The sequence below is a fragment of the Saccopteryx bilineata genome, chromosome 8 (assembly GCF_036850765.1).
Source record: "Saccopteryx bilineata isolate mSacBil1 chromosome 8, mSacBil1_pri_phased_curated, whole genome shotgun sequence".
NCBI lineage: Eukaryota > Metazoa > Chordata > Mammalia > Chiroptera > Emballonuridae > Saccopteryx > Saccopteryx bilineata.
Genome location: NC_089497.1, coordinates 43768936 through 43796244, shown reverse-complemented (window position 1 = coordinate 43796244; position 27309 = coordinate 43768936). Strand labels below are relative to the sequence as shown.

Sequence of the window (27309 nt, the reverse complement as noted above, 5' to 3'; positions counted from 1 at the left end):
GTTCCTGGAGCCTTTCTCCTAGTCTTTCCTTCCTCAATTAGTAGCCTGATAATCCAGCTATGGGGTTGTTGCTGCCTCTGCCTGGATAGTAAGAGGTTCAAAGAGCTGGCAACTCCCCACTCTATTTCCACTGAGCACAGGGCTCTGGGTAAGGCTCAGTCAGTCAGAGCTGCTAGCATAATCAGGCGGGCTTTCCGCCCACTCAAAGACCTCTGGCTCTGCCACTCTGTCCGGTAACACAGGCGAGCACCCACTTCCGGGGTGCTTGGAGGAAACTCTCATTCACTATCTGCGCGCGCAGACCAGGATATCCAGCCAGTAGTCTCACGCTCTGAGTGAAACCCCCAACCGCATGGAAATTTGCAGCGCTGGAATTCGCTCTCGCTCCGTCCCCGTGCGCGGCTTTTGCAAGGCGCTGGGGCGGCCCGAGATTCCGCTTTTGCCCACACAAAGGCCCCTGACTCTGCCCCTCTGTGCGATAACACGGGCGCGCCCTGCCGAGGCACTCGGAGGAATCGCTCACTACCTATCTGAGCGCGCACACCAGGATATGAGGCCGGCCACGTTTCCCTGAGTGAAACCCTCACCAGCACGGAAAATTTCCACCATTGGAATTAGTTCTCGCTCCCTCCCGTGCGCGGCTTTCCCAGGGCGCTGGGGCTGCCCAGAGATTCTGCTTTCAGCCCACAGAAAGGCCTCTGACCCTGCCTCTCTGTGGGGCAACACGGACACCCACTTCTGGGGCTTAGGAAGAGATCTCTCGCCCACTAACTGCGCACCAACCAGGAGAACGGGTAAAATGGCTGCCCCGCTTGTCTTTCTTTCTTTGGGTTTGGCGCGAGTGTTAGCTTGTATTGCTCGGCTTGCCACAGGAACAGATTTTCCTCCGCTAGGATCTCCGTGCCACAGCCTGGTTCGGCCTTTTGTGCGCGGCCTGGATGTATTCACCCCCTTTGCTCACCTCAGTTTCTATATTCACAGTTACCAGAGAAAGCCGCCCTGTTTAGGTTAGTGAGGAAGGCGGAGCATTTCTTACTCCCTATTTCCTTCAGGATTTGGTTATATATTTAGCCAATTTTTCACTCGACCATACCTTCGGGTGTATTGTGAAGCATCTGGAGGCTCCAAGTATAGCTTTTTCTGTTTCTGGTTGAAGATCTTGTTGAGTTTTGGGGGAGATTTATCGGTATCGCTTCCTACTCCGCCATTACTCTGACGTCATCTCATCCCACCCTTTTTGATGTAGGGTGGTGCACGCTCATGAGGCATCCCATTATGCCTCAGATAAGTGACTTTGTATCAGAGACTTCCTTGTTTGTATATTGGATTAAAGGTTTTGGTTTCTATGCTATAAAGTGGGGCAGACAGGGAGCTTGCTTTCTCTTGGTTCCTGAGATTAGCATTAGAGAGGAGAGCAGAGGATAGAGCAGAGAAAGGCCACATGGAGGAGGCCAGGAGAAGCAGCCAAGATGGTGGAGTGCTGAAGGAGAAGCCAGTTTGTGCAGAGAGAAGAAGATGGGGAACAGAGGTGAATGGGGCTGATGAGCTAGAAACGTTGATTCTAGGAAACTCGGATAAGTCAGTGGCTTTGGAAGCCCTGAATGGAAAGGGAAGTGTTTTCCTACTGTGTGTATTTCTTGCCCACCAGGTGTAAGCTAGGATTAAAGCTAATGGCCCACTAGTTCTTAGCTTCGTTGTTTCTTTACCGTCTGTTCGAATCTAATGCGAACCTGCATGGGCCAGACGGCTGTGATTGTGGCCGTGGATACTGTCTTTACATCCACAAAGAACTTTTGTCTTAATTTTGGCAAGCAATTTTCCACTCTTCTTTTCCATTCCACCAACCTGGGACTCGTGATTTTAGAAACATGCTGAACAGTGGGGTCGTGGAACATAATTTTATTAGTTTCCCATGGATGCTTTAAACAATTACTACAGACTTGTTGACTTAAAACATCAGAAATTTATTTTCTCATAATTCTTTAGGCCAGACATTTAGAATCAGTGCCACTGGACTAAAATCAAACTGTTGTCAGGACTATGTTTGTTCTGGAGGCTCTAGGGCAGAATGTGTTTCCTTGCCTTTTTAGCTTCTGGTGACTGCCAGTATTTCTTGGCTTGTGGCTGTATCACTTCTATCTCTGCTTCCACGGTCACGTTGACTTTTCCTTAAGTGTCTGAAATCTCTTTCTTATAAGGATACATATGATTACATTTATGGCCTATCTAGATAATCCAGGATAATCACCTCATCTCAAAGTTCTTAATCGCATCTGCAAAATCATTTTCTGTCATGTCATGTAACAAACATTCATAGATTCCAGTGATCAGGACGTAGATCCCATTTGGAGGGAATAGTGGTCAGCTTAGTACACCTCTTGAACCTGTGCATCTACTCTCCCTCTGCCCTGCCCTTACTTGTCATTTCTACTAGCACCCTCAATGAAACCAAGAAAATATGAGAAATGTCCAAAGACTTTACTTTCCTGTCCACTCTTTGCACTCTTTGTACTTTAGATGGAACAACTAGACAAGTGACATAACAGATTCAAGCATGAAGACTTCATAGGATTGTAGGCTTGTCCATGAGCAATGGTCTGCAGATTTGTATATTTTCTTTGGCTTGGCTCACATAATTTCTATCTTAATTCTGAGGACACTTGTCTGAAGAAACCCAGGACTCTTTTCCTCACTGTTAACCTTTCTCTATCATTGTGCCTAAGGCAAGGGAGAACCCATTGGCTGAATCAACTGTCAACTCCCTGTCACACTCCATTTAAGAAAACTGTATGCCAAAGCAGTGGGTCTTGAGAGTTTCTTCTTATGCTACATAATGAAGAGGGACATTGCAGAAAGGTGGCTGTGGGGAAAACATCTGGAAGAAATAAGTTTCCTAGGATCAAAGGGCTCCGTGTGCAGCCCGGAGGGTCCTCGGGGTGCTCCTCATAGCAAACAAACAATTCTCTTGATGAGTCACTGCAATTTTCTTCTGCCAAAAGCCCACATGTGTTGCAAGATCTCAAGGAAAAGGGGTGGAGTAAGGATAAAGAAGGAACATTAAGGAAGTCAACAAAAGTAATTTTAAAAAGATCTGAACTGTAAGAATAAAAGAAACTTCAACATGATTACTTTCCTTTAATATACCTACCATATTCAACATTATATTACTTATGAATTTAGCAGAGTAAAATTAAGTGTAACAAAATATTTTTCAAAAAACACCTAAAACTGGTGCAAAGAAAGGATGTTGGGCAAGAATACACACTGAAACAACATATTTTTTTGCTCTTACATGGGAATATTGGCAGAGGAAGGTGAAGCCCAGGACTACGTCTCGAACCCTAGCCAGTGGCATTTTACTGAGAAAAAAAAAGTTACTTATGAATCAGTACAGCCATGCTTTGTTCTGCATGAGTGTTTTAATAGAGCAAGTATAATATAAGGATCAGGTGGGCTCGTGGGAATGGAACAAAAGGTTTTGTAAAATTAAAGCAAAAATAATTATAGCTCTAGGTGCAAAGCGAGCATACTCCAGCAGTTGATAGCAAGGACCTGCTCAGAATAGAGAAGGGAGGGGGCATGCTGGAAGTTTTTCTTTTTTTCTTTTTTTTTTATTCACTAACAAAGGCTTTTAATAGGTAACAGTTGTAAAGCGTCTTTGAAAGTAATTAATGCACCCACACAAAAATTTATTAAAATAAAAATTTAAGGAATTGTCTAAAATGAATTAATTAATGAAAAAAAGAACATCATGCCTTTCTTATTTTTTAAAGAGGGAGAGAAGGTTAAGCAATCCCGATTTTTATGAGATTACATTTTAAAATGTTCTTGGTTTACTTAGTATCAGAATAGCCCTGAAAAAAAAGAGGATTGGTGGGATTTATTATTATCTACCCCCTTTAGAAAAATTAAATTGGGACAGACATAAAATGGGGACTAATTTGCTTTGCCTGAACCTCAGAGCCCCTTAAAATTATGGTATTCCTTTATAAAATGACCAAAGTTTTTAATCAGTTACCAGGAACCTGTAGGAAGCAGAGTTGGTGTTCAAAAGATGAGAAAGGTTCGTGTTTTTTTTCTCAAGTGGCCTTCTCCATTACACACTGCTCTTAACCAGTTTGGTCGACCTATGTCTCCTGTTTTGGCCTTATAGAATACAAAAGGAAAGCTGCAAGTTGTGGTGTTAGCAATTTTTACCTCAGTGTAGTTCCTATATCTACAGAGAAATAAAAATAACTGCGTTTATCCTATTTCTACAAGAATTTTTAATCACTTTGTTTTTCCTTCTATATTCTTTTGTACTATTTCATACTGTGATATAATTATAAAACAGAATATATATAACCTGCTGACAATTTACCCTTTAATGCAAGAATCATTTCAAGTTGATTACAAAAGTATTTGTTTTATCTCAGAAAGTTTTAGGTTCTGAAGTTGAGTAATTTTTCAAAGGTCAAGTTCTCTTAATCTTACATGCTGGAAAAAAAATCACTGGAAATCGTGTCTTTCTTCCAATAGTCTTTTGTTCTTTTGAGGCCATGATCTGGCTTTGTAAAAAAAATGTGAATAAGAAAGAAAATTCATTTTGAAAGATATATTTGAAAGATAGCTCTGATGATGCCATATAAAAATAATTAATTGTAGTTTTGCAAATAATTTACTTTTAAGTGTATGGTGGTTAGACGACTTGTGTCGTGGTGAAAGCACACCCTAGTATTCATATGATCTGTGGATTTTGAATATTATTGTTTGGATTTTCTTTGTCTCCTTTTTATTTTCTTTTAAATGGTCCTTATCATCCATCTGTACAATCCTTTGAAATATTTTTAGAATTTTCTTTTTCATTTTCAAGACAGTGGATTTAGGTGATGTGAACAATGTAGCACCATTATTCTTGCCTGTGAGGAAAGGTGTATTTATGAAGCAACTTGTTGAGGACACTCTCTACTCCTCATGATCTTTGTCATTCAGTTCTGTATTATTTCATTCTCTCTGTGGAAATGACTGGAAAAAAAAAAAGAAAATCAATAAAGAAAGTGTGTTTGTAGTACCAAGAACTTTCTGGTTTACAATAGTGGTTTCTAGTCCAACTCTTTTCTTTGTAATTTTATTTTATTTTTTATTTTTTTATATGGAACGCTTCACGAATTTGCGTGTCATCCTTGCGCAGGGGCCATCCTAATCTTCTCTGTATCGTTCCAATTTTAGTATATGTGCTGCTGAAGCAGCACTTCTGTGTAATTTTAAACTATTATATTCATTGGCCATTGAACTGGAATAGTGTATTACTTTTCTATTGTTACTATAACAATGACCACAAACTTATCAGCATATAACATTACAAATTTATTATTTCATAATTCTGCAGATCAGAAATTTGGGTTGGCTGAACCAATTTCTCTGGTCCCAGTTTTATAGGACCAAAATCAAGATGTCAGATAGCTGGGTTATTAATTGGGGATTCTGGGAAGAAACCTCTTACAACCTCATTCAATCCTTTTGATTCTGGGACCAAAATCTCCATTTCACTGATGGATGGCAACTGGAGGCCATCCTCAGTTTCTCGCATGTAGGGTCCTATATCTCAGAGCCAGCATGAGTGCCTTGAATTATCATCATACTTGGACTCTCTCTGACTTCCCCTCTACAACATCTTTTTTGCCAAATTCCAGCTAGAAAAGGTCCTCTGCTTTTAAGAGAATTAGATTGGGCACACCTGGATAATCTAGGCTTCTCTCTCTATTTTAGGTCCATAACTTTAATTATATATAAAAAGTCCCTTTTTCATGTAGCGCATCATTTTGCCATCTAATGGAGGTTCTGAGGATTAGAGAGTGAACATTTTGGGGGTGTAATTACTTTGCCTACCACAGATGAATTTGAGAAATGTGGAATGTAAAGCCAGTAGCCACGGCCACCATCACAGCCGCCCAGCCCATGCTGGTTCACATTGGATTCAGATAGTCGGTAAAGAACGGAGCCAAAAACTAGTGGGCCATCATCTTTAATCCTAGCTTGCACCCTGCAGGCAAGTACAATTCATACGGGGCTCCAAAACCCACTCATTCAGTGCTCACAAAGCTACTGACTTATCCAAGTTTCCTAGAATCAAAGGTTTTTAGCTCACCAGCCTTATTCACCTCTGTTCCCCATCTCCTTCCTTCTCCCTGCACAAACGCTGCAAAAACTGGCTTTGCATTCAGCACTCTGCCATCTTGCTGCTTCTCCTGCCTACTCCACATGGCCTCTTTCTGCTCTCCTCTCTGCTCTCTCCTCTAATGCTAATAATCTCAGGAACCGAGAGCAAGGTCCTGTTCTGCCTCCATTTTATAGTGTAGAAATCAAAACCTTTAAGCCAATATACAAAATAGGGAAGTCTCTAATACAAAGTCACCTATCTGAGGCATAATGGGATTCCTCATGAGAGTGTACCACCCCACATCAAAAAGGGTGTGAAAGGCTTAGTCCTAAAACCAAGCCCCAGGCTACAAGGATCCTGCCTGCCCACAGCTCACCCCCAACACACATTAATATAATCATGCCCAAAAGCAATCACCTGGGAGACAGGCTTCCACGTGGGCAGCACCATCTTTAACAAAGTGAGCATAATATATTTTATCTGCCCAACACATGGATTACCATTAGATAATCCTAAAGTATTCTGAGTGTTCTTTTTTCTCACTCTAGAAGTAAAAGGAAATACTCAGTTTGAATATTTACAAAATCCATGGGTAGTTTTTCTCCTAAGAATGTAAATATTTAGCCGTATACATTTCATTGAGCTTAATAATGAGTGGTTTTTTTCTCACTTGATAAATAGAACAACTAGTGCATAGGAAAAACTAAGCTGACCAATATGGAGGTCTTCTGATTTATGGTACTGGTTTTAGTCCTTGTTGGTCAAATAAGTTTATAAATATGATATATAGATTTGCTCGCTTATAGTTTGCATTGGGTGTGGGGGACAGGCTGTACACAGGCAGGATTGTTATACCCTAAGGCTTAGTTTTAAGACTAAACCTTTCCCACCCTAAGTGACTTTGTATCAGAGATTTCCTTGTTTATATATTAGATGAAAGGTTTTAATTTCTACACTATAAAATGGGGCAGACCAGGAGCTTGCTCTCTCTCGGTTCCTGAGATTAGCAGTAGAAAGGAGAGCAGAGAAAGGCCACGTGGAGGAGAGAAGAAGCAGCCAAGATGGTGGAGTGCTGAAGGAGAAGCCAGTTAGTGCAGAGTTTGTGCAGAGAGAAGGAGATGAGGAACAGAGGTGAATGGGGCTGATGAGCTAGAAACGTTGATTCTAGGAAACTTGGATAAGTCAGTGGCTTTGGAAGCCCTGAATAGAAAGGGAAGTGTTTTCCCACTGTGTGTATTTCTTGCCCACCAGGTACAAGCTAGGATAAAGATGATGGCCCACCAGTTCTTGGCTCCATTGTTTCATTACCGTCTGCCTGAATCAAATGTGAACCTGCACGGGCCAGGTGGCTGTGATGGTGGCCATGGCTACTGGCTTTACAGTCCTCAACACCCTTTTATTCTCCACAAAGCATGTTAGAACCATAGTGGTAGCCCATCTGGAAAATGGAAATAAAATTGAGTGAACCTGAAATCGAGTTACTAAAATATTAGTAGAGATAATTTACTTGGAGGACTAAGATAAATGCAATTTTAGCTTGGGAAGAAATAGGAAAATCTCCAGTCTTTCACAAGTGTATAAAAGAATGTAATGTGGTAAGTGAAGGCATGACACAAACCGAAGTGAAATTGGTCAAGTAAATGACAACATTTTGATTCAGCGATTGGCAAGGTAGGCCACTATGAGGTACTAGAAATCCAACTTGAATAAAGACCACATTTAGTTTACAACTAAAATTAAAGAGAAATGTTCTAGTACTCCAGGGAAAAGGAACCAGAAATAAACCTTTGAAGAAAGGGCTAAGAAGGTCAAAAGGAAACAAGGTAAAAGGGAGATAAGAAAGAGGAAATGGGACAAAGTTATCTACACTTCACAGTTTTACATAAGGTGGGTTCTGATGTCTGAGATGTAAGGGTTACTTTGGATATTAAGAGAGAAATACAGGTAATTCACAAGATTGTGATTTGTGTTATACCCTTTCCTTTTCTTCCCTCCTTTTCTCCCTCCTTTTTCCCCTATTTCTTCTTTTATTCTTTTTCCTTTCAATTACTCTTCAGAGAAGAAAGTTTAAGCAGACTTTATTTTGAGGCCACCCCACTTTTAATACCATAATGAGATTAATACCCCTCAAAAAATATTCCTCATCTCCCTTTTCAGCATTTTGGTTTTCTACTTTCACATGATCATCTATGCTAAAATTTATTGATATAAATAAAACAAATAATTAAATTGATTTGTGAATTAACATAGAAATAGATGAAATTACATTGTAATTCTATTTAGTGGTATAATTGAGTTATTTTTAGAGGTGTAGACAGGGCCATCTCCAACTTCTGTGAAGAACAGAAAAAAATTATAGTTTTGACTATCTTGAGCAAACACTTCCTATTACCATAAAGAGTGAAGAGCTCTTTTACTTCTTCATTTTGTCCAAGTATACTTTTGTACCACCGTTAATTTTTTTAGCGAGAATGATTTTGGGAAAGCAAGAAAAAGACTACTGTTACTATGGATTTCTGTCGGCAGTTCAACATGTTGCCATGCAGAGTTTTCCCTATGCCTTGTTCTTGTAGGATTTGAATTTTCCAGTTGGACTGATTTGGCTGTCAAAAAGTCAAGTTGATTTTTCTTTCCCCAGATTAAGTTGATAATTGGCTGAATAAAATGTTAAAAACAATTAGGAGAGGTAGGATTTTAAAGCTATTTAACACAATAACAAACTTTATGGGGCCAGGTTTTTTGTTTTTTGTGTTTGTTTGTTTGTTTTGGTAACTTCTCCAGGGAACACATTGTGTAAAGTTACATCTTCTGTTCCATGAAATATTTCTTCCTTGACCTACCTGTCATAATTGCTTAGCTTTCACTTACAGAAAGAAAATAAGTTTCCAATCCACTATTGAATCCTTTTAAAGATTCACACACAAAAGCATTCAGAAAAGTAGTTTTAAAAAGTGATTAATTCTTGCACTAGATCAGGGATAGTCACCATTTTATACCTACTGCCCACTTTTTTATTTTTTTTATTTTTTTGTATTTTTCTTAAGTTGGAAACAGGGAGGCAGTCAGACTCCTGCATGCGCCCGACCGGGATCCACCCGGCATGCCCACCAGGGGGCAATGCTCTGCCCATCTTGGGGCGTTGCTCTGCTGCAATCAGAGCCATTCTAGCGCCTGAGGCAGAGGCCACAGAGCCATCCTCAGCGCCTGGGCCAACTTTGCTCCAATGGAGCCTTGGCTGCGGGAGGGGAAGAGAGAGACAGAGAGGAAGGAGAAGGGGAGGGGTGGAGAAGCAGATAGGCGCTTCTCCTGTGTGCTCTGGCTGGGAATCGAACCCAGGACTCCTGCACACCAGGCTGATGGTCTACCACTGAGCCAACTGGCCAGGGCCCCTACTGCTCACTTTTGTATCTCTGTTAGTAGTAAAATTTTCTAACCGCTCTCCAGTTCCACAGTAATGGTGATTTATAAAGTAGGGAAGTAACTTTACTTTATAAAATTTATAGAGCAGAATTACAACAAGTTAAAGCATATAATAATAATTACTTACCAAATACTTTATGTCAGATTTTCGCTAAGTTTGGCAGAATAAATCTTTATAAAACAACTTACTAATGTTAAATCTATCTTTTTATTTATACTTTGGTTGCTCCGCTACCACCCACCATGAAAGCTGGAACGCCCACTAGTGGGCAGTACGGACCAGGTTGACAACCACTGCACTAGATGTTTTTAACTCTATTCTTGTTCAGAATACAGAACTGCTACCCTCTCTTGTCTTCCTTATAACCTGCAGACTTTTTATTATTTTCTGTGCCCGTTTCAAACTGTTTTAGTCTCAATACCAGTTAGCCTTCCCATATTTCCTCTGCTACTGTTTCCATGTTTTCCCTCATACTCTTTCTTTGTTCTCTCTTTGATGTTTTCTGTTGTGTGCCTATCACTTTCTCATTTTAGTAAAGGTGGCAATGTCTTTTTGTTTTAGCAAAAATTAAAAACTATGTTCCATGTATTTTAGTCATTTAGATGCCACTCTAACATCAAATGGTTTATTTAAAGCATATTAATGGTACTTTTCCTGCAGTGACTCTTATAGTTTTCAACCTTCGTAAACAAAGTATTTTGAACATGATGTAATCTTTACATTATGATTCTCTGATTATCATAGTATTAGTTTTCTTGGGCTGCTATAACCAAGCACCACAAACTGGGTGCTTGAACAGCAGAAATGTGTGTGTCAGAGTGCTTGTGGCTAGAATCTGAGATCAAGGAGCCACAGGATTGGATTCTTTTGAGGGGTGGCAGACTGAGCATTCCCTGCCTCTTGCCCAACTTCTGATAGTTTGCTGGCAGTCTTTGGCTTGTAGAAGTATCTTCCTGATCTTTGCCTCCACCTTTATACTGTGTTCTCCCTGTGTGCATGTCTGTGTCCCAGTACCTCCATTTTATAAGGACACAGTTATATTACATTAGGGGCCCAGCCTGTTCTAAGATGGGCCCGTTTTATCTAATTATACCTTCAATGACCCTAGTTCTAAAAAAGGTCACATTCTGAGGTACTACTGAGGGTTAGAACTTTAACATATGACTTTTTAAGGTACATAAGTCAGTATCTAACAGTTATGAACACTTTTTAAAATTTTTATTTAGAAAATTAAATTTAACAGGGTGACATTGACCAATAAGAGTACATAGGTTTCAGTTAGACATTTCTATAGCATTTGAACTGTTGATTGTGTTGTGTGCCCGTCACTCAAAGTCAAATAATTTTCTCTCACTTTATATTTGTCCCTCTTTATACCCTTCTCCACATTCCTCTCCCCCTATGCCCCTCCCCCATGTCCACCTCCCCACAAACTCCTCCACCTCATCCCCCTCCCCTGGGTAACAACTTCACTTTATCTCTGTCCATGAGTTTAAGTTTTATATCCCACCTATGAGTGAAATCATAAAGCTCTTAACTTTTCCTAATTTACTTATTTCACTCAGTATAATGTTCTCAAGATCCATCCATGTTGTCATAAATGATACTATGTCATTGTTTCTTATGGCTGAGTAGTATTCCATTGTATATATGTACCACATCTTCTTTATCCAATTCTCTCTCGTGGGACACTTTGGTTGTTTCCATGTCTTGGCCACTGTGAATAATGCTGCTATGAACACGGGGTGCATGTATCTTTATGTACCAATATTTTCAAGTTTTGGGAGTAGATAACCCGTAGAAGGATTGCTGTGCCCACGATAATGAAAACAGTATGGTATTGGCAGAAAAACAGACATACAGACCAGTGGAACAGAATCAAGAGCCCAGAAATAAAACCACATATATATGGACAAATAATCTTTGACAAAAGAACCAAAAACACACAATGGAGAAAAGAAGGACTCTTCAGTAAATGGTGCTGGGAAAATTGGAAAGCCACATGCAAAAGAATGAAACTTAACTATAGTTTGTCCTTCTACACAAAAATGAATTCAAAATGGATCAAAGACCTAAATATAAGATCTGAAACAATAAATTACATAGAAGGAAACAGGTAATGGACGTTGGCTGTGGAGAACAATTTATGAATTTGACCGTAAAGGCAAAAATAAATGAATAAGACTATATCAAACTAAAAAACTTCTGCACAGCAAAAGAACCTGACAACAAAACACATAGCTAACTAAATGGTAGATGATATTTGCAAACAACAGCTCTGATAAGGAGTTAATACTCAAAATATACAAAGAACTCACAGAGCTCAGCAACAAGCAAGCAAACAATCCAATTAAAAAATTAGGGAGAGGACCTGAACAGATATTTCTCCCAAGAGGACATATACTACAATATTCAACAGATACAGTATATGAAAAGATGCTCATCTTCACTATTAGAGAAATACAAATCAAAACTACAATGAGATACCACCTCACACCTGTTATATTGGCTATTATCAACAAGACAGGTAATAACTAGTATTGGAGAGGCTGTAGAGAGAAAGGAACGCTCATTCACTGCTGGTGAGAATGCAAATTAGTACAATCATTATGGAAGAAAGTACGGTGGCTCCTCAAAAAATTATGAACATGTTTGTTTGTTTAGAGCTCTACCACATTGATTTCTGCAGGACTCCATTATGGACATGTTTGCAAGCTGTAGGTAGTTCTCAGCCTTGGATACTTCATCCCTCCCCTATTCACTATGCCTCCTCTTCATTCCTAGCTACAGCTTGGTTATTTCTCATAGCTGTCATTGTCATTTCTTCTGGAAGTATCCCGTCTTCCCCTTTGACATGAATGGAGGTCCAAGTAACTGATGTTCCTTTGTATTAAGGAAAAATATATTTGTTCCAAGTTTAAGACTCACTGATGAATGAAGATGAGTTTGGGAAATTGCATGTATTTATGGAAACATTTTGTTTCTCAAGGATTCTATTTGATTTTTTTTCGGTTTTTAGACCATGTTAAATCAAGATGGGCCTAAAAGTACATAGGAGAATGCTGATATTAGGTATTACTGTATTATTTTCCCAAGACAGATAAAAAAAACCTGAAGAAATATATTTGATAAAAATATTAAAATTGAATTATCTTATCTACTAGTTGCTCCAGATTTTACTCATTAATGTTAGGAAATCAGAGTTTTTTTAGAATCCTGTAAAGTATGAAATCTGAGTGGACAGGAATTATGCTTGTGTGACTTGTGTAGTGTCTATCACACTGAAATTATTCAGTAACCATAATACTAGAACTGAATTGTGTTGAGTCAGATGCTGTGAGTGGGTAAGGAAATGTGTACATTTAGTTCTTTGAAGTAGTCCTTCTGAGGAGGATGAGGTGCTGACCTACCAGGAGTGGCCCATGTGGTTCTCAGGCACCATGCTGATGAGCCACCCACTGTGGTTTGTATTTTGGCAGGCATAGGCAGATCGGCCCTTTGATCCATGAAGTGGCTCCTGCCAAGGTGAGTGCCTATGTTTGTTCTGCCCCTCCCTTTGGTCATTACTCCCACCTGGCACTATAGGACAAAAAAATGAGAAGTGGGAAGGGGTTGTGAGGGGACACTTCAGGAACATGACTCTTCCAAGTATGAAAAGCTGCTTAAATAGTTCTGATTCTAAGAGTACATGTGTAACATTTCTGCCAACCCATTAGTGACTACATTATATTCTCTATATCATTCAACAGTCTGCTAAAAATCGTTTTTCCTGATTCTGTTTTCTTATAACTGGGGTCTTGGATAAAATGCAGCCAGCAATACAAATAAAAGGCAGTATTATTCCCTGTCTTTTGTCATAAGTATCTGAATATGATTACAAACATTTCATCTTCTGCCTTAATATTTTAAAACCAATTCCTCTCCTATATTTAAAAATCAACTTTAGTGTCTTGATTTTATTGGTCAATTATTTTTACATTGTGTAAAACTTTTGTTGAAAAATTTTAAGAGATTTTTGAATAGTCTCTCTGCATTTGAATACATTATTTGATAAAAAATGTAAACATGATTAGTAGAGACACTCAGGTGCTAAATAGGTTATGTGAGATTATGTATAAAGTGTTAGTCTCATTCTTCCAGTTTGAAACTGGTAGCATCATTTGGATACTCTGGGATTTAGGGTTTTAGCACATGCTCTGTGTTATGAAATTTTGTCCACATTATCTTGATAATGTCATTTAGATATCATAGATAAGAAGACAGAAAACTGAGACATATTGAAGGTGTTAAGTGACCTGTAGCAAATTATAAAGCAAGGTCACAGGAAAGCTGATAAGATCTTGGACTCCTTTACTCTGAACTAGCTCCAACTTGTTTTCTGACAAGAAGTGTTTTTCTCCTTCAAGGAATCTCAGTTTTCCCATTTGTGAATGGTGGAGCCTTTTACTGAGAAACAATGCCTCAAGGAACAAGGAAATTTTTAGAAAATTTAAGGTTTTTAAACCTCAACCTAGTATAGCCCAATACATCAATCATCACTTAACTGCTTTAGAATATTAGAATTCTACAATTCTTGTTTAGACAGAAACCTAATTTGGAACTGGAATTTAATCACCATTTTCCTCCTTCATTATCTAGTTATAATTTATTAAAACATTTAGGAATTAAGTATTTATATATGTATGTAAAAGTGCATAAATTTGGAAATGGATATATGGATTTATTTGGGATAAGTGTATAAAATAATAGCATCTACTTTGTAATGTTTCTGTAATAACTTCTGCTTGTCATCATTTTAACGAGAAGAGGAAATTTTCTTTTATATAGGGCTGGAGACTTAGAACATCAGTTAATAATGAAGCAGGGACCCAATCAGGCCAAAAGTTTACTAAGTTACCAATACATTGGTAACAACCAAAAGTACATTAAGTAGTCTTCCATATTTTTACTTCTTCCAGTTATGCTTTCCTATTGAGAAATAAGCAGATTCAAAAAAGCTCAGAAAGCTGAGGATGTCCCACTCAGATTAGTATGGCTCAGGCAGTTTCTATACTCATGTACTCATCTGCTAGTTTTCCATACACATCTGAGCTCAGCCAGAAGCAATAAAATCAGAACCAATAGTGGAGGATACAGGCAGGTTCTTCTCCCAAAGGAACCCCCAAAGGAGGAACTGTAAATACATACACATTCAAGTAAATGAGGAGAGCCTCTGTGAAGCCCCTTCAGTGACTCCTCCATGAAAAAATACTTAATTTCCCCTAGAAGCAACTTTATCAAAATCACTAAATGTGTGTTCCACTAATACTTGTTTCATATGTTAGGTCAAGAACTGGAGATTATGAATTTAATTAAGGCCAAGAGAGAAGGAAGTATGTGGAGAGGACATCAGAGTGCCTGGGGTTGGAGAATGCTGGTAGTTGGCTGTTAGTAAGGTTAGCAACATCAGATTGTCTGAGGAGAGTGTGTTTGTACTGAATGGTGGACTTCCCAGAGTTCCAAATACGCTTTTCTATCTCCAGTAAATAAAATGTAATGTTGCACAAATCACTTGGAAAAATAAGAATTTTTTACTATTATTAACTAGTAAATTCCTGTGCATCTATCTTTATTTTGTCTGTCAGCTCTGTTTTCTAAAACATAACCAATTCAGCTATATTATTAACCTTCTCAAAGAGAAGTCTACCAGACTACCAAGTACAGTTTGCTTTACCTAAGACTTACTTACATTTATTGTCTAAGGCAGGTTTAGATAATATATGTGTCATTTGGTCTAGAAATAGTACATCTTATTTTTGTATGATAAGCTTTAACTTTGACTATTGTACTTCAAACATAATATTTTGTGCACTTATCCTGGGCTAGTTGCTATGCTATGCACCTATATATGTTTGCTCCTTCAATTTTCACAACAAACCATTTTAGATATAGAAAATTGAGCATCAGAGAACCTAATTAATTTGATCAAGGACATACAGATAGTAAGTGGCCAAGCCAGGATTCAAACCTAAGTCTTTCTGACTCAAAGTCCTCCTTCCCTCTATTTAAACCTCTATCTTTTACTGCTTCTAAAGATGTAGAAGATTTTGAATTACTGTCTAAGAGTCTATGCAACTCTAATAAGGGAGAAGGGGGCTGCCACTACATGTGGTCCTGTGCTGCTATGCAATTTGCAGGAGCATTTACTGACACTGAAAGAGCCTTATTTAGGGATTGGAGGTATCATTTCTTTGACTCAACATTTCAACCTTAGCACCAAGCGGAGTGAACTCTCTGGCAGGAGTTAGTGGTGGGATTCAAATAATTTGACAACCCATTCTCTGTTCTAATGACTGTTTTAAGTATGAAAAAACAATATACTCAAAGGTAGTTTATTATTTCATGCATTTAATAGTTAAGTAAGAATAATAACAGAGGTACATAAAACTAGACTATGTTATAAGAAAGAGTTTTAAACTATTAATGGAAAATACATTTAAAAATACCTGATAAAAAACAATAAAACTGTTATTTAAAATATTTTCATATTGTTTCTTGGTTGGCATCCTCACTTTTTTTCACCTATGGACAGAATGAACATTACTACAGAAGCTTAGACTATGCTGGGTGCAGAAAAATGTTAAAGAAGAGTAAGGAATGATTTTCACAGTGGGCGGCTGCCCAGGCACCCACCTTAGAGAGAACCTTGATTACAAGTGCCATTTTAACTACTAGTTTGTAGATTTCAACAAAAAAAATAGGTATTAGTTCTGCCGAACCAGTGCAAACTGGCTGAATCTCACTACTTGCTAGAGTTAAATGTATGATCACAAAATGGATATAGATTTTCCCATCCTAATAGTCATACTGATATCATTTATGTTATGGTACAATGAAAACAGAAGCTGTATGTATATAGTAAAACAAGATAAATGGACTATAAAAAGCAAAAAGATAGCATGTGTCACCAGTGCTTCTTATTTGTCTAAGTCAACTGAAACACACTGAAAGCAATAAAGACATAGAGATGCTGCATACTTTTCTGATCATGTGAGAGAAAGGCCGAGAGACAGACTCCCTCATGTGACCCTACTGGGATCCACCCAGCAGTCCCCTTCTGGTACAGATGTTCTGCCCATCTGAAGCTGCTGCTCCGTTGCTCGGAAATCGAGCTACTTTAGTGCCTGAGGTGAGGTCATGGAGCCATCCTTAGTACCTGGGGCCAACTTGCTCATTCGAGTCATAGCTGTGGGAGGGGAAGAGAGAGAAAGGGGGAGGTGGGAGGGGTGGAGAAGCAGATGGTCACTTGTCCTGAGTGCCCTAACCAGGAATTGAACCTGGGACTTCGACACACCCGGCGATGCTCTACCACTGATGCTCAAACAGGGCTGAACCTTCTATTCTTAAGAAATTTATTTTTAAGTACTGAAATGTTTACCATTATCAATCTGAAATTATCATGCTTTCAAAACTATAGTTTATAAAAGATGATCTCATTCTAGTAAGAGTTTTCGAAAGGGCTCAAAGGTTTGCCTCTCCCTAGAATGTTTTTCTTACCAATGATCTTCCAACTCTGCCTTTAGAAACACTCCGTGCATCACTTCTAGGAGAACTGCCTTGTACATTTAGCACATTTGTGTCATTGCTTTTGTTATATTGTATTATAGTTTTCTGTTTAGATGTGTAGTTTCTCTGTTAGAGTCTAGTGCCTAAATTGCAAGCTTCTTGAAAGGCTGTACTTTATTTATCTTTTGTTACCTGGAACTATTCCGTTCCTACAATAGAGTAGGTGCTCAATATATTTGTTTACAGTAAATCAATGAACTTGCAGTCACAGATGTATGCACACACATATTTGGTTCATGAATAAAATTTCCTTAGCATGTTCCTCAAGTGCTTGTGAACCTTTTAACATTGCTTATAATTGATATGTTTTTTAGTGCTCTAGTTACTTTGCAGGAAATTTTCTAATTAAAAAAAAAAGTTTAACCTGTTTGTATTCTTTGTTTTGACTTGGAGCATTATTTTGTACATGAAGGGTGCTCCTGAGTACTGATTACTCAGGTGAACCACACACAGTGTTATGAGTCTTTATTTTTATTCATGCGCACCTGTTTGGTGGCTTTGTTCAAACACATTACGTATTTGTATGTTCAAAAATACATGGCCTGTGTCGTTAACTGGAAAAGTCTTCCTTTCATAAAAAATTCTCAGCATTTAATACAGTGTTTAACATATAATTGGGATTCAATAAATGTTTGTGGAACAAATCAGCCATTACTGTTATCTGTTTTGAGATGAGATATGAGTTTTAAAAAATGACTAAATGAAATGTCCCATGTCAGACTGCAAGAGAAGAATAAATCTGACACTCCCAATTCTTACCTCTGTTTCTAGACTTGCTCAGGCTCACTCAGAAGTGCTGTCGTATACATCTGATTTCTCAACAGTAAACTTTTGCAATCTGGAGGCTAGAGACCTCTTTTGTAAACGTTGTCTGCCCGATGACTGTGTTGGCACTGAGGAGGCCTTAGCAGATAAAGTGGACGAGCATATGGCTCCCATCTGAATACAAATTGGTGGACATAACATGGTAATTCAGCTGAGATGTTCTCTACATTGTAAGCTGAAAGGGCATGATTAGAGGTGTTTATAAACGGCGTCTGAATTCCGCCTCACACCCCTCCCCGTCCCTTTTCCACTGTAGTTTTATCTGCCTGAATCATAGCCATATAGTGTCCCAGTCTCACTGCGTTATTTGTTGAAATGGCCAGCATGAGGAATTATTAATTAAAGCTAACAAATCACCCTGACGAGCTGTGCCCTGGCATGGCTGAAGGTTGATTGGCAAAAATGTTCTCCTTTGGAGAAAAGACTTTTTGTGCTCGTGACGCAGTCAGGGACGGATTATTGAATATTCAAGTTAGAAGAAAAATCACAGGACAAGCAAATTGAGTATTTACTGGCAAATAATTGCTCTCTTAAGCTGTGGCTCTCTTCCTAAATTCTTAACATTCCCGAGGGTTAGAAAGAAACACAGAAAAATGCATCGGTACAGAGTACATTTCAAAACTATATATATAGGCTGATGTTTCAGACTTGTACAGGTAAGTGTGATTGTGTGTGCATGGAAAGTGAAAGAACAAGGGGAAGCAAGGGAAAGATGGGGAATTTTTAATACGGTGAGTTTTTAAAATCCATTTGTTGTTTATTGGAATACTGCTCGGCGTATTTCTAAGTGGACTGAGAATGTAGTTTCAGTGCTGCATTTGTTGTGAAAGTTAAGAGAAATGAGAAGGAGGAAAGGTTTTCTCAGAGTTACTTTATGTCTTTATCAGCAGAAGAATACGTTAATGTTGTGGCCCAATAATAGTTATAAACTTTGATTAGATATTTATGGATATATGTATAAAATTATTGTTTGATTTAAGGTTCTTGAGTTCTTCTCAACCTTGTTTAATTATGACCTGTTTTAACAATATCCCAAGCACATTTGGGTAGAACTATTGCATTTATTTTGTAAAGTAAATTCTGTTTTGCATTAGCACTAGGCTAGTCCTTGTTTAGGATTTCTAAAAGGACATTACAGCTTTGGAATTCGTAGTTACTTAAACTGGCTTCTACAATAAGCAAAGTGTTCTTATTGTCATTTGTGTGGTCTTTTTATCTGAAATGTTGATCAGGCTAGTGAGTTTTGTGGACATTTTGTCAGATAAGTGAAACTAGTTTAGAGGATTTTTTCAAAACTATATCTAAATACATAAAAATATGATAAGTATGGAAATAAAGTCTCATTCTCTGTATACAATGTAGACAATAAGAAACAGAGATTTCCTACTAGACATAGCTAGATTATGTGAACAGCATTATCAAAACACATATATTCACTGAAGAGGAATTTCATATCCTGTGAAAATCTGGAAACTGTTTTCATCGACAACAAACTGTTTTTGAAATGAGAATAACTGGCTGGCGAAATAGCATTTTAGGGTTGTGATAACTGAGTAACATCAATTTAAAGCAAATGCATAAACATAATTTAAACTAAATTAACTAATTAATATTTGCAAAGTGCTTTAATAATAAAGCATCTACATGATAGTAATAGTAATAGAAATAATAATGTAAATAAAAATCTGGCAGTCACCCAGAAATCAAATCAGATGACTCTTATAAGGCTTTATAGAATCAGATTTTTAAAATATAAGTATATAAAAGTTACATTTTATCTTCTAGTGTATTTCTTTACCATGCAATATTGTGCTGGATAAGATTCTTTCTTACTCTATTTTATTTTATTAAAAAAATATATATTTATAGTTTGCCTTAATATGTAAAATAGGGTTTATAAGAAATTTTAGAAAAAATATATATGTTTTTAAAGGTTTAATTCCCACTGGATAATATTTTGTCCCCAGATTTCAAGAGGTAGCCTCCTTAAAGTTTCTCGTGGCTATTTAAGGGCACAATTTGGTTCATTATTTTGCAATTGCAAAGAGGCATTTAAAGTATATGTTCAGAGACTAAACCATCTGCCTGTATTATTATGAATACCACAAAATTAAGAGGACTAGGAAAGGTTCAAAAATTGAACTAGAGTTCTAAGCAAGATTAAAAAAAATATAGCACTTTGATTTTAAGAAGTGTTTTGTAACCACTTACTACTGCTAAGTATTTCATTCGTCTTCTGTGGTTGAATAGCATCATTTCACCCTTTTGATCTATGTGGAATGAGTGGTAAAGTTGTTGAGTGACATGAACTGATGGCAAGTTGATGGTAATATTTCCTCAGTGATTTAATGCACTAAATTTAAATACCTCTTGGAATTTGGGATTTATTGGTCAATAGTAAAACTCACAGTAAATTGGGGAAACATTATAAAATGGTGACTGCTGGAACAAAAATGAAGTCCAGCTGTAGCTCTGGACTATCTACAAATGAGTTGCAAGAGACATGAGGAAGTCAGACTAAAAGCACTTCTGTAGTCCAAACGTGATATAAGAGAAGTATGAATCAGTTATCGGTTGCCCATGCTGGGGGGGAGGGGGAACAAAACTGAGTACTACTTGGCATTATAGAGTGGTACTGTGTTCCTTTGGTATCTGGAAGGATATGAGATCTAGAAATTAATACTAGAGCAAAAATAATATTTAGGTCCAAATCATAATATTTCAGCCCAGAGTGGTCACATTAAGACAAATAAAGATGAGTATCATTGTTAAGATGTCTAGTCCCCAATTAGAGTTCATCTAAGTTATCTAAGTTTTACTAGAATCAGAGTTAGACTAGCTGGATCATTATCAGAGGAAATGCAGAAACTAGACTAAACCTAGCATTAATATCGGTTTTCAATGTTGAGATTACTTAATCACTATTTGTGGCTTAATGAAAATTGTTTTATTAAGAGAATAATATTAAAAATGGAGGCAAAGGACTTAAGTGTTTGAAGATTCTAAGTAAAAACAAGTATATATATATTTAAAATACAAGTATATAATATATACACATATGATTACATGTATAAATATACATATATTATTACATGTATACATATATATATTTTAAAAATAAAGATGCTTTCATAATTGTATACTTTGTTAGGCTTATTAAGCCTTTGGACTTTTTATGTACAGTCAGTCTAAAGACTGAACACACAGCTTTTAACATAGCTAGAGTTGAATTTCAGAATTTAACGACATTAGAATAATGATCTGGTGCTGAAAATACACACACCCACACACTTCTTGTTTTCTTTTAGTTTCTTCATTTATTTCAGCCACCTTGTTCCAATAAGGTAATTAAAATTGCTGAAAAGGAAAAAAGAAACAGATAATAGAGTAAAATACATGAGTTAGAAGTCGATAAGCAAGATAAACAAAGTAAAACAATAAACAAGGCGAAGGATATAAAAGTAGAGTCAGGACTTAAGTCAGAACACAAACTACATTCAATAAAGTGCTATACATTTGCATTTAAACTTTCTTGCAGCCAAGTCAAAAAGAAGACTATGACAATTTATGCAATTTATAGCACTCATAAGAATAATAAAATAATTTCCATCATTCATTAAACTGGAGCTGTTGAAAAATGAGACTGAATTTAGAGGACTCAGTACTGAGACAACTTCCCCTGAAAACAATTATAGGCTGCAGAGACCTAAAGGTCAGGCAGAACAGAAGCAATACCTTCCCTGGGACATGTGTGGTGGAGTAAACTTGCATTCCCAGGGGATTAGTTTCGGGGTGAGAGGGGAAACAATGATGTTGACAAGGGCAAGCTCTTACGGAAAACAGGGAGTTAAAGAGGACTTTTAAAAATTATTTTATGTAAATATTACGTACATATTTTATAGTACATCACAGATTTAGAAGGCATCCACTTTTATAATAGTCACTAAAATACATTTTATCAAATAAACCTGTTGAATCAACTTTGCTTCCCTAACTTGTTCATGAAACATTACTTCACAGCTGCCATTCTTCTCCCACTTTTACTTTGAACATGTGACCAGTCTTTGTGAAGTTTTTAAAAAGGAGGCCTTTCTGGCTGGAAATGTATTGTTTCTTGCCCCTGAATCTTCTCTTGGTTCATTTTCAAAAGTCTTAGCAAACTACACATTTTTTTCACAGGTAATGTTGAAAGTTAAGTCAGATTTAGTAAACTAGGCTTTTCTCCATATTAAAAAGGGGAAGCATAAAGATTTATTTTCATATTGCCTTTATAGCCCAATGTATAGTAAATAGTCCAAGGACCACCTGTATCAGAATTAGCAGGGTATTTGTCAAAGGGATGATTACTGGACCTCATTACAGAATTTCTAAATTAGAAGTTCTAAGAATAGAGCCTGGAGATCTGTAGTTTAGGAAAGTACTCAGGTTAGTTATGCACACTAAAGTCTGAAAACTACTATTTCAAGATTGTGACTTTAAAATGGGAGAATTTCCATACCACATTTGATGAGGATTTATTATACTAATACTGATCGAAACACTAATGCATGCTTAATAACAAGTGACGATTGCCTGCTAATAAAATTGGAAAAATCAAGCTTAGGAAAATATTTTGAATTTGTTTGAACATTTTAAGCCATATATCACCATTTTAGAAAACATTCTTTAATTTTTTTAGCTGTCATTTATGAGTATCTATGTATGATACGCTAAGTCATATGTTGGGGCTGGGTGTGGAGAGCCAAAGATGAAAAGAAACAAGACAGTCTGTTTTCCAAGAAACACTCACACTCTAAGATGATTCATTATTACTAGGACATTATCTTCTCCATACTAGGATCTATTTCCAGAGTAAAACTCAAGATTCCCAGTATATTTTATCAGTATAAGTATGCTTTATTGATAGCTTCATATGGTAGGGGCCTGCTACAATTTGAAAGCCGAAACACATAAGGAATCTTGGAAAGTTCCTCCTTTTTTCCCTCATTGTGGGCACTATCTGCCAAGACTGGGATGGGAGGTATCATATTTCTCCCATCATAAATCAGTGATTTGTTACCAGGATATTTCTTGAGAAAAGGAGAGAAATCAATGAGTGAGTACACCTGACATGATGAAGACTTGAATGTTTCTTTCTGCTGCCTCTCCGGGGCCTCAGCTAACCTGTAGGAAATGCTGGAGCTAATGTGGCAGCAGCCTTCCCAGTGAGCATGTGGGGCAAAATATGGAGGAGCTCACACTGCTTCTGCTAGGACTCTGCTCTCCAGTCTCAGCAGTGCAAGAAACTGGGTATGGCCAGGCTAGAGGGGCCATATTGTGCACGAAGGAATTTGGTTGCTGGTCTAAGGAATAGGATAAGAACTTGGAATTTCATTGGTGATTCATGTTTTCCTGGGGAAATACTAGAGACACTCACTTCCTCTATTATTTCTAGAACAATATGATAAATATTTTAAAATCTTCTATAATTTTTTCCTTACCATCCTTTTTTTTCCCAACACATATTTGTTGAGTATTTAGTACCATGCTCTGGTGAATAAAATACAGTTTTTACTTTCATGATATATATTAGGTATAAAATATATTAGGGCATATAATGTATTAGGGATGGAGAGGGAATAAAATTACTAAATATAAAATGTAAAATGATATAAATATAAATATAATAAGCTTTATTTTGGAGACATTGCCTATTGCTTTCTCCCTTCTCATCTGTTCATGTTATTGTATTATATATATATGTATGTATGTATGTATGTGTGTGTGTATGTATGTATAAGTATATATATTCTTTGATACATTAATAAACTTCTCTGGGGAACATACCAGTCAATTCAGAAGAGCTCTTGCTGTAGAAAACTCTTTTTCAGGAGGACCTGTACATAATGTAAAGGGATAAACAAGCCACCTGCAAGGACCAAAAAGTGTGCACAGTCAACCACAAGGTCATTCTTACTCTTCTTTTTTTGTTTTAGTGTGTGGTGTTGTTTGTTGGGTGGTGATTTTTTTAACTGAATTTTAGCATTCAGGATTTCAGGCGGTCTAAGAGGTAGTTAAATTATGGCATCAGTCTTTAAGAAACTAAAGATAAAGTAGAGAAAACAATTGACAGTAGTATGTGGCATTGATAAAGTTCTGTGGAGGAGAATAAGGTGGCATACTCTACTGTCCTAGAACAGATCAGAGAGTAAAGTAACAGGAAAAGTTTCTCAGAGGGAGTTATGTTTTAACTGAGACGAACAACCTAATAGCAAAACAAAACAAGAAGAATTTTTTAAAGTTCTAATTTTGTAACTAATTGCCTAAGTAATATGTGCCCTTAGTGAAAATATGTTAGACAATAAGATAACATTTTTTTTAAAGTGAGTGAAGGAAGTGGACAGACTCCTGCATGCACCCTGACTGGTATCCACCTGGCAACCCTCATCTGAGGCTGATGCTCAATGCTCGAATCAGTTGAGCTATCATCGGTACCTGAGACTGATCTGGAACCAATCAAGCCACTGGCTGTGAGAGGGTAAAAGAGAGATAAAGGGGAGAAGGAGGGGAAGAGAAGCAGATGGTCTCTTCTCATGTGTGCCGTGACCTGGGATTGAACTTGGAACATGTGCACACTGAGCCAACACTATCCACTGAGACAATTAGCCAGGGCCAATTTTTTTTAAAGGCTGGTAGATGACCTGACCAGGTGGTGGCACAGTGGATAGAGCATCGACCTGAGACGTTGAGGACCTAGGTTCAAAACCCAGAGGTCACCCCTTGAGGTCGCCAACTTGAGCACAGGCTCACCAGCTTGAGTGGGGAATCTCTGGCTTGAGCATGGGATCATAGACATGACCCCATGGTTGCTGGTTTGACCCAAAGGTCACTGGTGTGAAGCCCAAGATTGCTGGCTCGAGCTCAAGGTGACTGGCTTGAGCAAGGGGTCACTAGCTTGACTGAAACTTCCCAGTCAAGGCACATATGAGAAAGCAATCAATGAAAAACTAAAGTGCCACAACTATGAGTTGATGCTTCTCATCTCTCTCCCTTCCTGTCTGTTTTTGTCCTTGGCTCTCTTTCACTCGCTAAGAAAAAAGAGGGGTATGTTGGAAGATGGAACTCACCTGTTAGCTCAGCACTTATAGAAACCAGATTTTCTTTTTTTGAGCATATATTATGTTCTAGTATTATCTGGCCACACTGTCTTCTCAGAAGGGAGCATTTTCATCAGCAGGCAGTATGAATAGCAGCAACTCAAACTTTTATTAGCTGTCTTCAGATTTGGACTTACAAACCAGCATGGTCCCAAATCAGTTAACATAGATAGAAAATCACAAAGGTAGTATTTTTGTGAACAAACATCATAGAGCTTGTTATAACCCCCACCTAGTACAGTTATTTGTGTGATCTTGGACAAATTTTCTGACTTCTGTGTATCTCAATATCCTTCTCTGTTAAACTGGTTTATTAACAGTACATACCTCATGAGAGTGAGAAATGAGTAAGATAATGCATATGAAGTGCTAATCATGGTATTGAGCACATAGTAAAATAATAAATAAATACTCTCATTATTATGATGTTAATTATTATTATTATTATTACTATTACAGTTATTTTCATTACCAAGGAAATGTGCCAAAAATATATTTTGTCCTGTACCATCCCATTATCACTACTGACAAAATAACAAATTTCCTACTGAGAGTGGGTCAGAAATATATATTATCTTTGTGGCACATATTAAGTATCTGGGTTTATAGATGAAAATTACAATATATAATTTAGCTCACTACATAAATGACATGCAGACTAATTTTTTGTTTCTAGGTTGAGATGATATACAAATCTTCCTTAAATGCCCTTCATGCTACAGATTTTATTTCAACAATTTGTGACTAACTAGGTTTGTTTTATTAAAAGAAAATTTCAAATCCAAATCCCTAATGCTTTTTAGATAGTGCCACATTTCTTTATACCATCAATGACTGAAAAGGATTAGAAGTATAATTTTACCTAAGGAGACATCTTCAGAAAGGAGAGGATCTATATTGCCAAGTTCTATATTTTAGCATGTTAGTGAACAAAGACATCTAGCCTAACAGGTGCCACATAGTAGATGCTTAAATAATTCTTTTCATTGTAAATTATATTTTATAAGAAAATATGTGTGAAAAATAGTGTATATATTTTGTAGAAATATAAATGATTTGAAGAGAATGTTGACTCAATGGAATAACGTTTTAAACAAAAAGCAATTGTGTGGAGCTTGACAACACGTTACGTTAACTTTTAAAACTGTAGGCTTGCTTCAGTATGAAAGGCAGGACTACATAGTGAAAATAATGGTTGTTGCCTTGTATTTACAAATTCCTATATGATTATGGACATGCTATATCTAGTTTCTAATTCCGCAATGAAAAATGGAGCAATAATGACTGCATGAATGGTATGTGTACATAGTGCATAGAAGAGTACTACTTGAAACACAGTAGGTACTCAATAAGTGATATTCAATAACAACAGCAGTAACAACAATAATATATATATATATATAAAGGCTTGTGTACAAAGAACATAAGCTCATTACATATAATATATATAATACACAACTCATATATGTTATTATATAAATACTAAGACTTAAAATTGCCTTGCTTAATGTTTGACACAATAGAAACTCTAAATTCTTCCCACCAAGGAAATGTCTTCATGAAAAGATTTGCTTTATGAAAAGATTTGCTTTAGTTGTTATTTATTTGTTAACTAGCTAACTTGAAATAGAATTCAAAAATCTAAAACTAACATTATCTTTTAAAAAAATTACAATAAAAGCAAGCATCACCAAAGAACTTGTTATTAAAATAGTCACATAATTTAGAGAGAGCAGGGGTAACTCCACTTCAAATGGTAGGAAAAGTGATTTAACTTGAGGAATGCTTAAGTGACCCCAAATTTGAATAGTATTAATTGGAAGTTTTTTAAAGATCAAAAAGGCTATTATTCTAGTTGCATTGGTAGCAACATATGGAAAATGGCTGCAGAAATTCACAATACAAAAATAGTTCATTGCTAAATTTGAAATTCTGTTAATGTCACAAACAGTGGGATGTGAAACAAATGAATTGTGATGACAGTTGAGTCCCAAGCTGCCTGTTTTCTCCCCTCAAAGCTGCCCATATTTGGCTTTATATTTTCCTCAGTCCTGATTTAACCCATCAATATTTGTATTCTCTGAAGCTAGCCCCACCTTGGATGATACCACTTAAGGATTTTATTCCTAACTACTCTTAAGGTCCTAGGAATTTTGCTGTCATTGCTTTTCTTTCCACAGATA

At 37.1% G+C, this 27309-nt stretch overlaps 1 protein-coding gene and 1 non-coding gene across 11 annotated transcripts in view; one reads left to right on the top strand and one right to left on the bottom strand.

The window, feature by feature from the left end:
* The window catches only part of ZBTB20 (zinc finger and BTB domain containing 20), an 894540-nt gene that overhangs the window by 379831 nt on the left and 487400 nt on the right, over positions 1–27309 (top strand). For 2 of the 10 annotated variants that reach the window (XM_066240871.1, XM_066240866.1), the window contains exon 1: positions 18514–18646. The exons of 7 other annotated variants lie outside the window; for them this stretch is intronic. The gene's annotated coding sequence lies outside the window, so the exon portion shown is untranslated. Of the gene's footprint in view, positions 1–18513; positions 18647–18685; positions 18722–27309 lie in introns of those variants that run through there. One more of the 10 variants, XM_066240867.1, reaches the window with a different exon arrangement.
* LOC136312343 (U6 spliceosomal RNA) lies at positions 5126–5231 on the bottom strand. The gene has a single exon (XR_010726942.1). It is a non-coding gene; the product is annotated as a U6 spliceosomal RNA (small nuclear RNA).